Genomic DNA, 12,880 nt, shown 5'->3' with positions numbered 1-12,880 from the left:
TATAAGAAAGCCTTAATAGCTATAAGACCTATAAAGCCTTATAACTTATAACTATAAGAGGCTTATTATAATACTTTTAAAGGATAATACTTTAAAGACTTAGTACTAGTTAGCTTATAATAGTCTTAAAAGTAATAAAATAGTAATAAGCTATAAAAAGAGCCTTAATAATTATAAGACTTATAAAGCCTTATAACTTATAATTATAAAAGGCTTACTATAATACCTTTAAAAAGTAATACCTTAAAGGCTTAATACTAGTTAGCTTATAATAATCCTAAAAGTAATAAAATAATAGTAAATAGAGAGCTTACTAGCCTTTAAAGGGTAATACCCTAAAAGCTAGTATTAATAAAGATATTAATAAAAAGCTAGCTAGCTTTTAGTAGGTAATACCTTAAAGGCTAGTATTAATAGAAATATTAATAAAAAGCTTATTAACCTTTAAAAGGTAATACTTTAAAGGCTAATACTAATAAAGGTATTAATAAAAAGCTAGCTAGCCTTTAAAAGGTAATACCTTAAAGGCTAATACTAATAAAGGTATTAATAAAAAGCTAGCTAGCCTTTAGTAAATAATACCTTAAAGGCTAATACTAATAGTACTAATAAAAAGCCTATTATAATACTTATAAAAGGTAATACCCTAGAGGTATAAAGCTAATTAACTATAATACTTATAGAATAGCTTTAGTAGATAATACCCTAAAGACTAGAGGCCTTAGAAGTATAATACTTTTAGAATAGACTTCTAGAAAATTATAGCTTAAGAAGTATTTAGTATAGTCCTAGGTAGTACCTATACTTATAAAAAGCTAGTTTTAATAGTAACTTAATTATAATATTAATAATATTTTTAATATTTAGAATTTAACTAAAGCTTAACTAGTATAGTATATTCTTATTATATAACTAATAATATTAAATATCTATATACTTTATATAAGGGTATTCTTAAATATTAAAAGCTTAGGTAATAGTATTAAAGTTATTAGCCTAAATAGTAATCTTAATATAGGTAGGCTTTTCTTTAAGGGTTTTTATAATAATATAGTAAAACTATTAAATCTAAATAGCTTCTTAGGCTATATTATATTAAAAGATATACTCTACTTTAGTAGTTAAAAGTATAATAATATTTTATAGCCTTAAGTATTAAGATATAATATTACTCTTTAAAGTAATAATAAAGCTACTAATAGATTTATATATTTATTAATAGCTAGTATAATTAGTATTATAATAAACTTAAGGTCCTTTATTAAGTCCTATAAAAATAAGTTTATAGTTAATAGTACCTTTAATATATTATAAAAGCTATTTTAGGCTAGTAATATATTCTATTAGTAAGGTAATTATAAATCTATAGTAATAGCTAATAATAAAAGAGATATTAGGCTTAGAGTAGTTAGAAAGATAAATTAGGCTTTTATAGGTCTTAATATACTAACTATTCTTAATAGTTAGCTATTATTTAATATTTTTAGTAGTAAGACTTATTAATAGGTTATAAGGTTTATAGTTAAAAAGGCTAACTTCTTTTAAAAAGGCTTTAGTATATTTACTTTAAAAGAGTATAAAGGTTTTTATATATTAATCTTAATAGATATTAATACTAAGATAGTAGTTAATAAGGCCTATATCTATTATCTTATAAGTATTTAATAAAGCTTTCTTAATCTCTATAATAGTAACCTTATTCTTACTAATAATAAAAAGATTATTAATATAAACTATAATAATTAGGTTATCTTTATAGATAAATAAGGAATAATTAAGCTATATAAGCTTAAAACTAAGACTTTAAAGCGTTTTATAAAGGGTTATATACTAGATCTATAAGGCTTACTTTAGCCTATATAAGGACTTTAGTAGCTTTTATACTTTCTTAAGGTATTCTTCTTAATATCCTTTAAGTATTTTAATATAGACTTTAGTATCTATAAGACTATAAAGAAAAGTAGTTTTAATATCTATTTATTTAATCTTAAAGTCTAAGGTAGTTATAATTACTAGTAGTAAGTATAGTATTAAAATTTTTAGTATATTTATAAATATTTTATAGTAATTAAGTCTTTTATATTAATTAAAGCCTTTTACTATATATTAGGATTTTATTATTAGTAAATTATATATCTTTATAAGTAGATACTAGGCCTAACCTACCCTATACCTACCTATAGGCTAAAATATAAAAAATAAGTCTAGTAAGTAAGTTAACTTAATAACTAGTTAGTCTATAAACCTAGAAAGTACCTAGCTTATAGGTATAGTAACTATAAGTAGAAATATTAAAAATATAGTTATAGAACCTATCTAGAGGTAATACCTATATATAGATAGTATATACCTAGCCTAGCTCCTATTAGGAATCTTTAAAGAAGACTTAAAAAAAATACTCTTTTTAATACTATAAAAAAGTCTTAATAAGGTATAAAAACTTATAAACTCTATCTATACTATATAAAAAGAGATAGCTATTATAAATATAAAGCTTATCCCCTTTAAGGCTATTTAATATATTATAATAAAGGCCCTTTAGGAATACCTAGTAAGTAATCCTTAGCTTACTTCTTATATAGAGGTAGCTTAGAAGCCCCTAGGCCCCTAGGTAAAGCTAGTTCTAGCCTACTATAATACTAAGATACTAGTTAGCTACTACTCCTATTTAGAAGAGATTTAATCTCTTTACCTATAGAAGCTTATTATTAAGGCTAATAAGGCCTTAAAGGTAGATACTATTATAGCTACTTACTAACTCCCTTTTAAAGATATAGTTCTTTCTTTCTATAAAAAGGTAAAAGATTATATTAAAAATAATAAATAGGTTAAAATAGCTTATACTAAGGAAATATACCTTACCTAGTAGGAATACTTTATAGTAGTTAAGAAAGTACCTATCTTAAAGATTTTATAGGATACCTTTAACCTTATTATAAAGCTTTTAGCTACTAATAAAGTAAATATTATATTAGTTAAGGCTATTTAAGCCTATTTAAAAGCTAGGTTAAAGACTACCTTTATTATTAGAGTTTATAAGATAAGTATTACTAATTACCTTTATAATATTAAAATATTCTTTTAAGTATAGGCTTTTATTTATAAACCCTTTTTAAAGTTTATTTAACCTTATTAGTATTATAACTACTATATTATAAAATATATTACTTATTATTATAATAAAAAGGCTAGGTATAGTAAATACTCTAATAATACCTACTTAGAAAGGAAGGCCTATTTAGTAATAGCTAACCTAAGTAAAAAAAGGTACCTAAACTATAAAGGTTAATACCTAGTCTAGGCCTAAGCCTATTTAGTCTAGGTAAAGTACTAAAGGGCTATTAATATAGAATACTACTAGTAATTAATAGTTTTTACCTAACTATAGAAGATTTAATACTTATTATACTCCTTTTAAACCTTATTATTAAATAAAAAAGGCTTAATAAGCTAGGTAAGCTAGTTAGTAAATAATACCTTATTAAACCTATTAGGCTAGTAAGCCCCCCCCTTTAGTCCTAGGAAGGCCCTCCCTCTAGACTCCCTACTAAAGGCTAAAAGGGAGACCCCTTAGCTTACTAAATAGAATTAATATTACCTTTAAGCTTAATAGGCTAAATATAGTAATAAATAGATTACCCTCCCCCTTTTAATAGGTTATATTAATAAATTAAGTTTAAAGTATAAATAACTTTATTAAGAGAATATAAGTAAACTCTTTCTTTATAATTTTAACCTTTTTCTTATTAGAAGCTAATATAGCCTTAATTATAAATTTCTTTTTAGACTCTTTATAAATAGATATTAATATAATACTCTTTTTATTAAAACTAAATATCTAAAGTAAGCTATTATTAATAATAATAGACTAACTAACTAATAATTAGCTAGTTAAAGACCTATAAGTAGCTACTTTAATTACTATATCTACTATACCTACTATACCTAACCTCCTAATAGGACCTAGTAAGACCCTATAAGGGACTACCTAGAAGCCTACTAGGGTAATAAAGAATACTAATACTATAACTATTAATAAAAATACTATTATAGAATATTAATAAAAGTAATACTTAAATATAGTTAGTACTTTATAATAAATCTAAGCTAAATATTATTACTATATAGAAAATATTAAATAATAAACTACTTTTAGCTTTAGTATTAGCTTTATATTAATACCTTTAAGGAAATAAAAAGATAGTAACTTATATATATAAGAGGATAAATATAAAAGACTATATAGTCTTCTTTAAAAAGGATAGCTATTATATTATCTTCTTTAACTTATTAGTCTATTTCTTTAATATTTACTCTAAACTTAGTATAAATCTAATATAACTCCTCCTTTCTCTAGATAAGGAGTTAATATATATTATAATAAGGGATTTTAATATCTACTACCTCCTCTAGGATATCTATAAGAGGACCTTACTAATATTAGAAGGGACCTTATCTACCTTAAAGTAACTTAGGATAGTACTAATTACTCTTTAAAGAATAGTTATAAGAGAAAAGTTTAGTAAAAAATTAAATATACTAGACCTAGTCTAGTACTCTTTAGACTTTAAAGGCTAGATACTAGATTCTTTAAAGGACTTAGTAAGGTTTAACTATTACTTTTAGCTAATAAAGGTTAGCTTCTTTATTCCCCCCCTTATAGCTATATACCTAACCTAGTATAAAATAAATATAAACCTAATATAAATAAAGGCTATAATTTAGTTTCCTTTAAATCCTAATAAGCTATACTAGCTATCTATATTAATAGAGATTAATATTATATTTAAGAACTTAGATAGGATTTTAAAAAGGATCTTATTAGTAAGTATTTCTCTCTAGGTACCTTTATAAGGCTAGGTAGCCCCCTAGTAAATACTTAAAGTTATAATAGTAATAAAGAAGGCCTAAAAGCTTTATAAATAAGCTTAAAAGGTTAGAATAGAAAAAGACTAGAAAAGAGTATACTAGGTAGCTACTACTTAAGATAAGATAGTCTAGAAAGTAAGGAACTAGGTATAAAGAGTTTACCTAAATATAGTTACCTAAATACTAGGTAGGCTTTAAAGGTACTACTAATAAGTAAAAAAGTATACTAAAGGTATAGGCTTTAATATAGTCTTACTATTTAAAAAAAGAGGGGACTTCTTAATAGCTAAAATAAGATAAGAAAAGGTTAAGGTTTTAATAAAAAAGTTCTTCTTTAACCCCTTAATAGGCTTCTATAACCCCTAACTACTAGTAAATAAAGTCTTAAACTAGGATATAAGTATAGTATTAAAGGATATTATTATAGACTAGGTAAGGTCTATACTAGTAGGGTATATATTATAGAATACCTTAGGCCTTAATAGGATCCCCTATAGGTTCTTTAAGATATTAAGAGAACTACTATACCTTTATTTTATAATACTCTATATAGCTTATATATAGATAGGATATTTTCTAAAGAGGTACTAGGTAGGGATAATAATTATTATATAAAAGCTAGGTAAGATAGAATAGGAATATAGAATAGTTAGAGGATAGAGACTAATTACCTTTTTAAATACTATAAGAAAGCTCTTTAAAAAGATTATAATAAACTAAGTAGCTAGAGTAGTAGAATCTTATAGGCTCCTTCTAAATAGCTAGATAGGTAATTAATAATAATAATTAATAAAGATAATAATTACCCTAGTAGTTAAACTTATCTAGATTACTTAATACTAAGGTAGCTTTACCTTAATACTTTAACTTAATATTATAGGTACTTTTAATAATATAGTTTACTTAATAGTAATAACTACCTTTTAATACTTAAAGTTCCCTCCTATTATCCTTTCTTTACTAAAGACCTACCTTTAGAATAGGATAATATAGATCTACTTAGATAGATCCCTATTAAATACCCTCTAGATCTAATAAGGAGTCCTATAAGGCTCCCCCTTATTACTAATTCTATTTATTCTTTTCTTATTATCTTTATACTAGGCCTTAGCTAAGGTTTAAAAGATAATAACTATAAGGTTTATTAATAATATAAACCTTTTTAGTATAGTAGTATCTTAAGACTAGGTTATAGCTTAGCTTTAATAAGTATAGGCTATTTATTCTAAGTAGTTAGTAACCTATACCTTAATATTCTCTATTTTAAAATTCTAGTTTCTTTATTTTTAATAAGGTTAATTTATAGTTCTAAGAAGCCTTTAGCTTAAAGACTACTAGTTTATACTATAGGTAGTAATTTAACTCTTAAGAGTCTAGTTTATACTATTACTAGTATAAATAGTATATATAGCTAAAGTTAAGGTAAAGGTTCTCTCTACCTAATAGGCCTTTAAAGCTTTTATTAAAATAGCCTAAAGCCCCTAATTAAGATATATTAAAGAACTTTACCTTTATACTATTTAACTAATTATAGCTTATAACCTTATTACCTAGTATACCCTAAAAGATAAACTAGTAAGCCTAGCTACTACTCTTAATACCCTTTAAGTAATATACCTTTATATAGTAATAAAAGCCTTTTAGGCTATAACTACTTACTATATTAAGGTTAAACTTAATATTCCCTTTATCTACCTTTACCTTACTACTTATAAAACTTAGATCTTAATAAGATAAGAAGAGAATAGAGTAATAGCTTAGCTTTAATATATAATAACCTAGGTTATATTATAAATCTTAATTTTAATAATATAGTATTATAAGATTTAATAATAAAGGCTACCCCTTATATACCTTTTAAAGGGGCTATTAATAAATACTAATTAAATAGTAAAAAGTAATAAGAAGAAACTAGGTAAGTAGCTTTAGGTTATATAAAATAACTACTAGGAGGATATAGATATATACTACTAGAAGTAAGTTAAGTAGCTATAGATTTACCTAATATATTACCTACTATAGATCTAATATAAGAAGAAAGGGGATACCTTATAATTCCCCTTATATTATATTAGTTTACTAATTATATAGCTCTATATAGGTAAGATTAGGCTAATAGCCTTCTTTTATAATAAGAGAGTCTTTAGATTCTTTTTACTAATATACTAATATAAAGAAGGACTTAAAGATCCTATCTATATTATCCTCTCCTATTTACTATTATACCTAGGCCTAGATATAACCCCCCTTTAGAACTAAAAAGATATTCTCTTAGCTCTTAATTACCTAAAGTATATAATAACTATTATAATATAGTTCTATAAATAGTAATAGTTATAATACCTCTAAATATAAATAGGTAATAAAGAATAATAAGCTAGGCTAGGTTTTAATTAGGTTTTAATAATAATATAGGTAGAAGTAGGTTTAAAGTATAATATTTTATTATTTAACTAGAGTTTTTTATAAATTTTTACTTATTAATATAATAATATCTATTAAAGGTTAAAAAAGAATAAAACTAAATTACTTCTTATTAAACCTAGAGGTAGGGGTAGTTAAGACTATCTTAACTACTTTAACCTTTTTCTTAATAATATCTTTTTTAACTACCTTCTTAATAGTCTTTTTAGGCTTCTTACCCTTATTTAGAAAGGGCTTTTTTTCTTTTCTTTTATTTTTAATACCTTTTTTAGTTAAGCCCTTTCCCTTTCTATTAATAAGGGCTTCTTTAACCCTCTCCTTTAAGATCTATTATACTAAGAATAGACTTATAGTAATAGTATAATTAAGAGAAGTCTAAAGTAACTTAAATAGTTTTAGCTTATTACTATTAATAACCTTATTATAAGTAATAGAATTAAACCTATTAAAAAGTATAAAAGTATTATATTAAAGCCTAAGATAATTAATTAAAGCTATAAGTAAAGAATATATTATATATATATTATTAGTAAGTCTTTTAAGAATACTTATTAATTTACTTTAAACTATAAATATATTTAGAAATAAATATATTTTATATATTAAAATTAAGCTAAAGGGTATAATAAAAGTAGCTATATTATAAGTATACTTCTTAGTTATACTACCTATAGTATAGTATTAATAAATAGCTATATTATATAGTTAGGTATATTCTTTATCCTTTTTATTAGGGAAATTATTAATTATATTAAAAAGCTAAGTTAAAGCCTTAAAAATAAATTAAGTAATTAATTAAAACTAAATAGTAGTAATAGACTTAGTAATAAATATATAAATATAAAGATAGGAGAGCTTTTTCTTTATATATTAAGGATAAGAGTTTAAGTTTAAAGTTATACTAGTTAGCTTTTAAATAGGAAAATAAAGTAAAAAGACCTACCTTTTAACTTATAGTAAACTAATTACCTTTTATCTATAAAAGGTAGATAATTTATATAGGGAATTAGTATAGGACTAATACTTATAAAAGTAAGGTAATATATTCTCTTTATTAGCTTCTTTTCTAGACTCTTATTTACTTTTCTCTTTTTTTCTTTAGGCTTTTAAATTAGGGAGGATAAAGTAGGTAATATAGTCTTTATAGCCTTTATAAGACTAGTAAGAGAATAAAAGGGAACCTTAGAAGTAGTAATATAATATTAAAAGTTATAAAGAAATTAAAGAAAAGATAAAAGGTTAATAAAAAGTAAAAAAAGAGAAATAAAAGTAAGGAGTAAAGTAAAGGCTAATAAGGACTTATAAAAGAGATTAAGCTATCTAAAATAAACTAAAAAAACTAAGTAATAGACTAATAAACTATAGTAAAGTAAATCTAATTAAGAATACTCTCTATAGGGTATTTTAAAACTATAAGCCTAGATTTATATAAAAGCTTTAATATAAAAGGAGATATAATACCTTATAAGTTCTTAACTATTAGGTAAGGTATATTAGTAAGTATAAGGAATATAAAGAGTAAAGAAGAGTATATATAAGAGTAAATAGAAGCTATAATACTAGTAGCTAAAGAACTAGAAGGACTAGTAAAGAGACTAGAAGCCTTTTCCTAGTTAAGTATAGAAGTAGGAGTTAATAAATAAGATATTATAGAGTAGCTATATAAAGTTAGTTAATAAGAAATAATAGGATTTAGTAAAGAAAGGCTATAAATATAAAAGAAGGGGATATAGAAGGAAAGGAAGAGGTAGAAAAGAAAGAGAAGGAAGATATACTAATAAGGATAAAGAAGATAATATTAATAATAAAAAAGGAAGAAAAAGAAGAGGAAAAAGAAAAAGAAGGGTACCTTTTATCCCTTACTAGCTACTAGCTAGTAGCTAGTAAGGCTTTAAATTACTTATTTATATAAAGTCTTACTAATTATAAATAAAATTAAAATAATAACTTATTAGTTATATATTAATTAATAAAAAATAATAATAACTATAAGTATTTAAATAAAATATAATTAAAATTACTACTTAGCCTTTACTAGAAGCTAATAATTATAAAGAAAATATATTTATTTATTTACTAAGTCTTATTATATAGTATAGGCTAATAATAGTAAGAGTTAAGAGTAATCTTAAGAGTACTACTATAATATTTTCTATAGGATATACCTTAGACCTATATAGATAAAGTATAGAATATTAAGGGTAAAAGAAGATAGTAAGTAGGGATAAGAGCTAAAGACTCTTAGAAGAGAGGGGAGGTAAGGGTATTATAAAAGCTAGGAGGCTATAATAGTAGTTAAACTTAACTAGCCTAGAGACTTATAAGGCTAGATATAGCTCTCCTTAATATAGATAAAAATAGAGGGGAAGGGGAGGAACTAAGAGGTTAAGAGGATAAGAGGATAATAGGCTTAACTAGTCTAGAGATATATAGGATTAGATATAGGCCTTTTAATATAGATAAAAACCTAGGGGGAGGGAAGGTAGTTAATAGGCTTAGCTAGCTAGAGTAGTATAGGCTAGATATAGGCTAAGATATAGATAAAAACCTAGTATATAGTATTAAGAGGGGTTTTACTAAACCCTTATATACTCTAGAATAAGACTATAAAGAATCCTATAAATATAGATAAGGTTTTCCCCTAGGTACTCTAGTTTTTCCTTACCCTATAATTAATAAAGGTACTAAATAGGTTATTTAGCCTAATTAGTATATAAGAATTATTATTATTATTATTATATATTAGGATTTCTAGTAAATAACCTTATTATTAGTATCTCTTTTAAGTTTATATACCTACTTACTTAGAAGGATAGTCTTATTTTTAAGCCTATTAATTATAATTATAATATAGTTCTTTACTAAAAAGTTATACTTATTTACTATTAAGCCTTTCTATTTTTATAAGTTAAAATAAAGAATAGCCTATTTATATATTATAGGTTCTTTATTATAAATAAGGTTATTAAATATAGTAAGGTTTATTATATTATTAAGATTAAAGTAAAGTATATATTAGTAGTTTTAAGATATTAAGACTAATTTAATTAGAATTTTAATCTATATTATAAGTCTTTCTTCTTACTTAATAATATTACTTAAAGCTAGGGATAAGGGTATTTTAAAGAGGTTAGATAGTATCTTATTAATACTAATAATAAAGATAGGATATAAGGTTAATTAAATATCTAATAATATTAGTTTAAATTTATTATTATTTAGTATATATAGATAACTAATAAAGTTATTATTATTAACTAGGTTATAGATATTATTATCTTTATTAGTAATTCTTAGTATTACTAATATAGAGAATATAGAAGGTATTATTTATTTAGGCTTTATAGTTAAGGTAATAAGTATACTATAGTATTTTACTATAAAGCTCTTATTAGTAGGTAAGTTATAGGTAATTAGAATAATTTCTATATACTCTTATCCCCTACTAATTACCTATTAACCTAAAAAGTAATATATAGTTTTACTCTTATAGCTTAAGGTAAGGTTATCTTACTAAAGAAGGTTATATTTAAAATCTTTAAATAGCTAGTTAGGCTATTCTTAGAAGATAATATTATTAGTAACTACTAGTCTATTAAGTCTATTAATATTTAAGATAATATAGTTAGTTTAGCTTTTATATTTAATTAAGATATATAGAATAGTTTTAAGAACTATTCTTAAAATATAATAAGAGGTTTTTTACTACCTATAACTACTTATAATTTATAAATAACTAAGGTTAGGTTTATCTTTAAACTATAGTTTATAAGGAGTTATTAGTTTATTATTCTTTATTATAGAGGTATACTATTAAAAAGTAATATAAGCCTATATTATAACTAGTTAGAATTTAATTAGTACTTTTAACTAATATATAATAAGAAAAAGCTTATCTTATAATATCTTATTCTTAACCTTAGTAATACTATTCTATTAATACTAATTAGTAATAGAATACTATAGGTATATACTTAAGGAAATATAAGAGTTCTTAAACTAGGTTATAATATTCTCCCCCCTTTAATTTAGCTAGATAAAGTAGTATTTATATTCTAGATATTCTTATATTTTTAAGAAATTTAGTATTATATTAAGTAGTTAAGATTTCTTTTTAATAAGGAATAGCTAGTATATTCTAATAGAATTATTAATAATAATAACCTAGTACTAATCCTTTTTTTAAGAGGTAGGTAAGGTATTAATAATATTAATATAAAGGCTTTTAAGAGGATATATTCTCTTTTAAAATAAATAAATATAAAAGCTTTCTTTTTATCTCTATATAAGATAGTTAATATAATATTTATACTAATTAATAGGTTTTATATTAATAAAAATAAAGATAAGTTTAATAATATTCTATTCTTTTAAATATTTAAGTTAATTATACTATAGCTTATACTTTAGGTTATTTATTATATAGGCTAATATACTAATACTTAAAGTAATATAGTTAACTATATAGACTTTAGTAGTTTACTAAGTAGTAAGAATAACCCTTTAATCTTTTATTATAACTACTCTTTTTTTATTAAAAACTATTATTATTAAGACTAATAAGGTATATATAGGGTAAAAGGTAAAGTTATTATATTATATAACTTCTATCTAGTTATATAGTATAGGTAAGTACTAGATATACTAGGTAATAGGAGATTATTCTTCTAGCTTTAAAGCTGCCTATTATTACTCTTACTTAATCTATATTAACTAGGGAAAATAACTAGAAATAACTATAAGGAATAAAATAATAACTATAAGGAATAAAATAATAACTATAAGGAAAAGTAGTAACTACTATAGCTACTATAATATACTATAATAATAGCCTAATTCTCCTACTTACTAATAAGTATAATAGTACCTATTAATATACCTAAGTTACCTTTTTCTTCTAGGTATAGGGTAGCTTATAATTATACTAGGTATAGGGTAGCTTATAATTATATTAGGTATAAGGTAGCTTACTACTATATAGGGGGCCTTATTACTATATAGGGGGCTTTATAATTACTATATTTTCTACTTTTTACTTATAAGGTGATTTAACTTAAAAACCTATATAAATAAATTTTATAGAAAATAAAAGTTATACTATAAACTATATTTAGTAAGGACACCTTATTCTAAAAGCTATAAAATATATAAAAAACTACTAGCTAAGGTATACTAGGTACTATACTAATACTAAGTATACTATAGTAATACTATACTAATACTAAGTATATTATATTAGTACTATACTAGTACTATACTAGTATTAAGTATACTATATTAGTACTATATTAGTATTAAGTATACTAATTAACTATAATAGTCCTAAGAGTAATAGAATAGTAGTAGACTTATAAAGGCTTAGGCTTTTATAAGATTATAACTATAAAGAAGCCTTAGTAGCTATAAGACCTATAAAGCCTTATAACTTATAGTTATAGGAGGCTTATTATAATACCTTTAAAGGGTAATACCTTAAAGGCTTAATACTAGTTAGCTTATAATAGTCTTAAAAGTAATAAAATAGTAATAAGCTATAAAGAAGCCTTAATAGCTATAAGACCTATAAAGCCTTATAACTTATAACTAT

Source organism: Cordyceps militaris (genome assembly GCF_000225605.1).
Source record: "Cordyceps militaris CM01 unplaced genomic scaffold CCM_S00005, whole genome shotgun sequence".
NCBI lineage: Eukaryota > Fungi > Ascomycota > Sordariomycetes > Hypocreales > Cordycipitaceae > Cordyceps > Cordyceps militaris.
Note: the sequence above shows the minus strand (reverse complement) of the source record.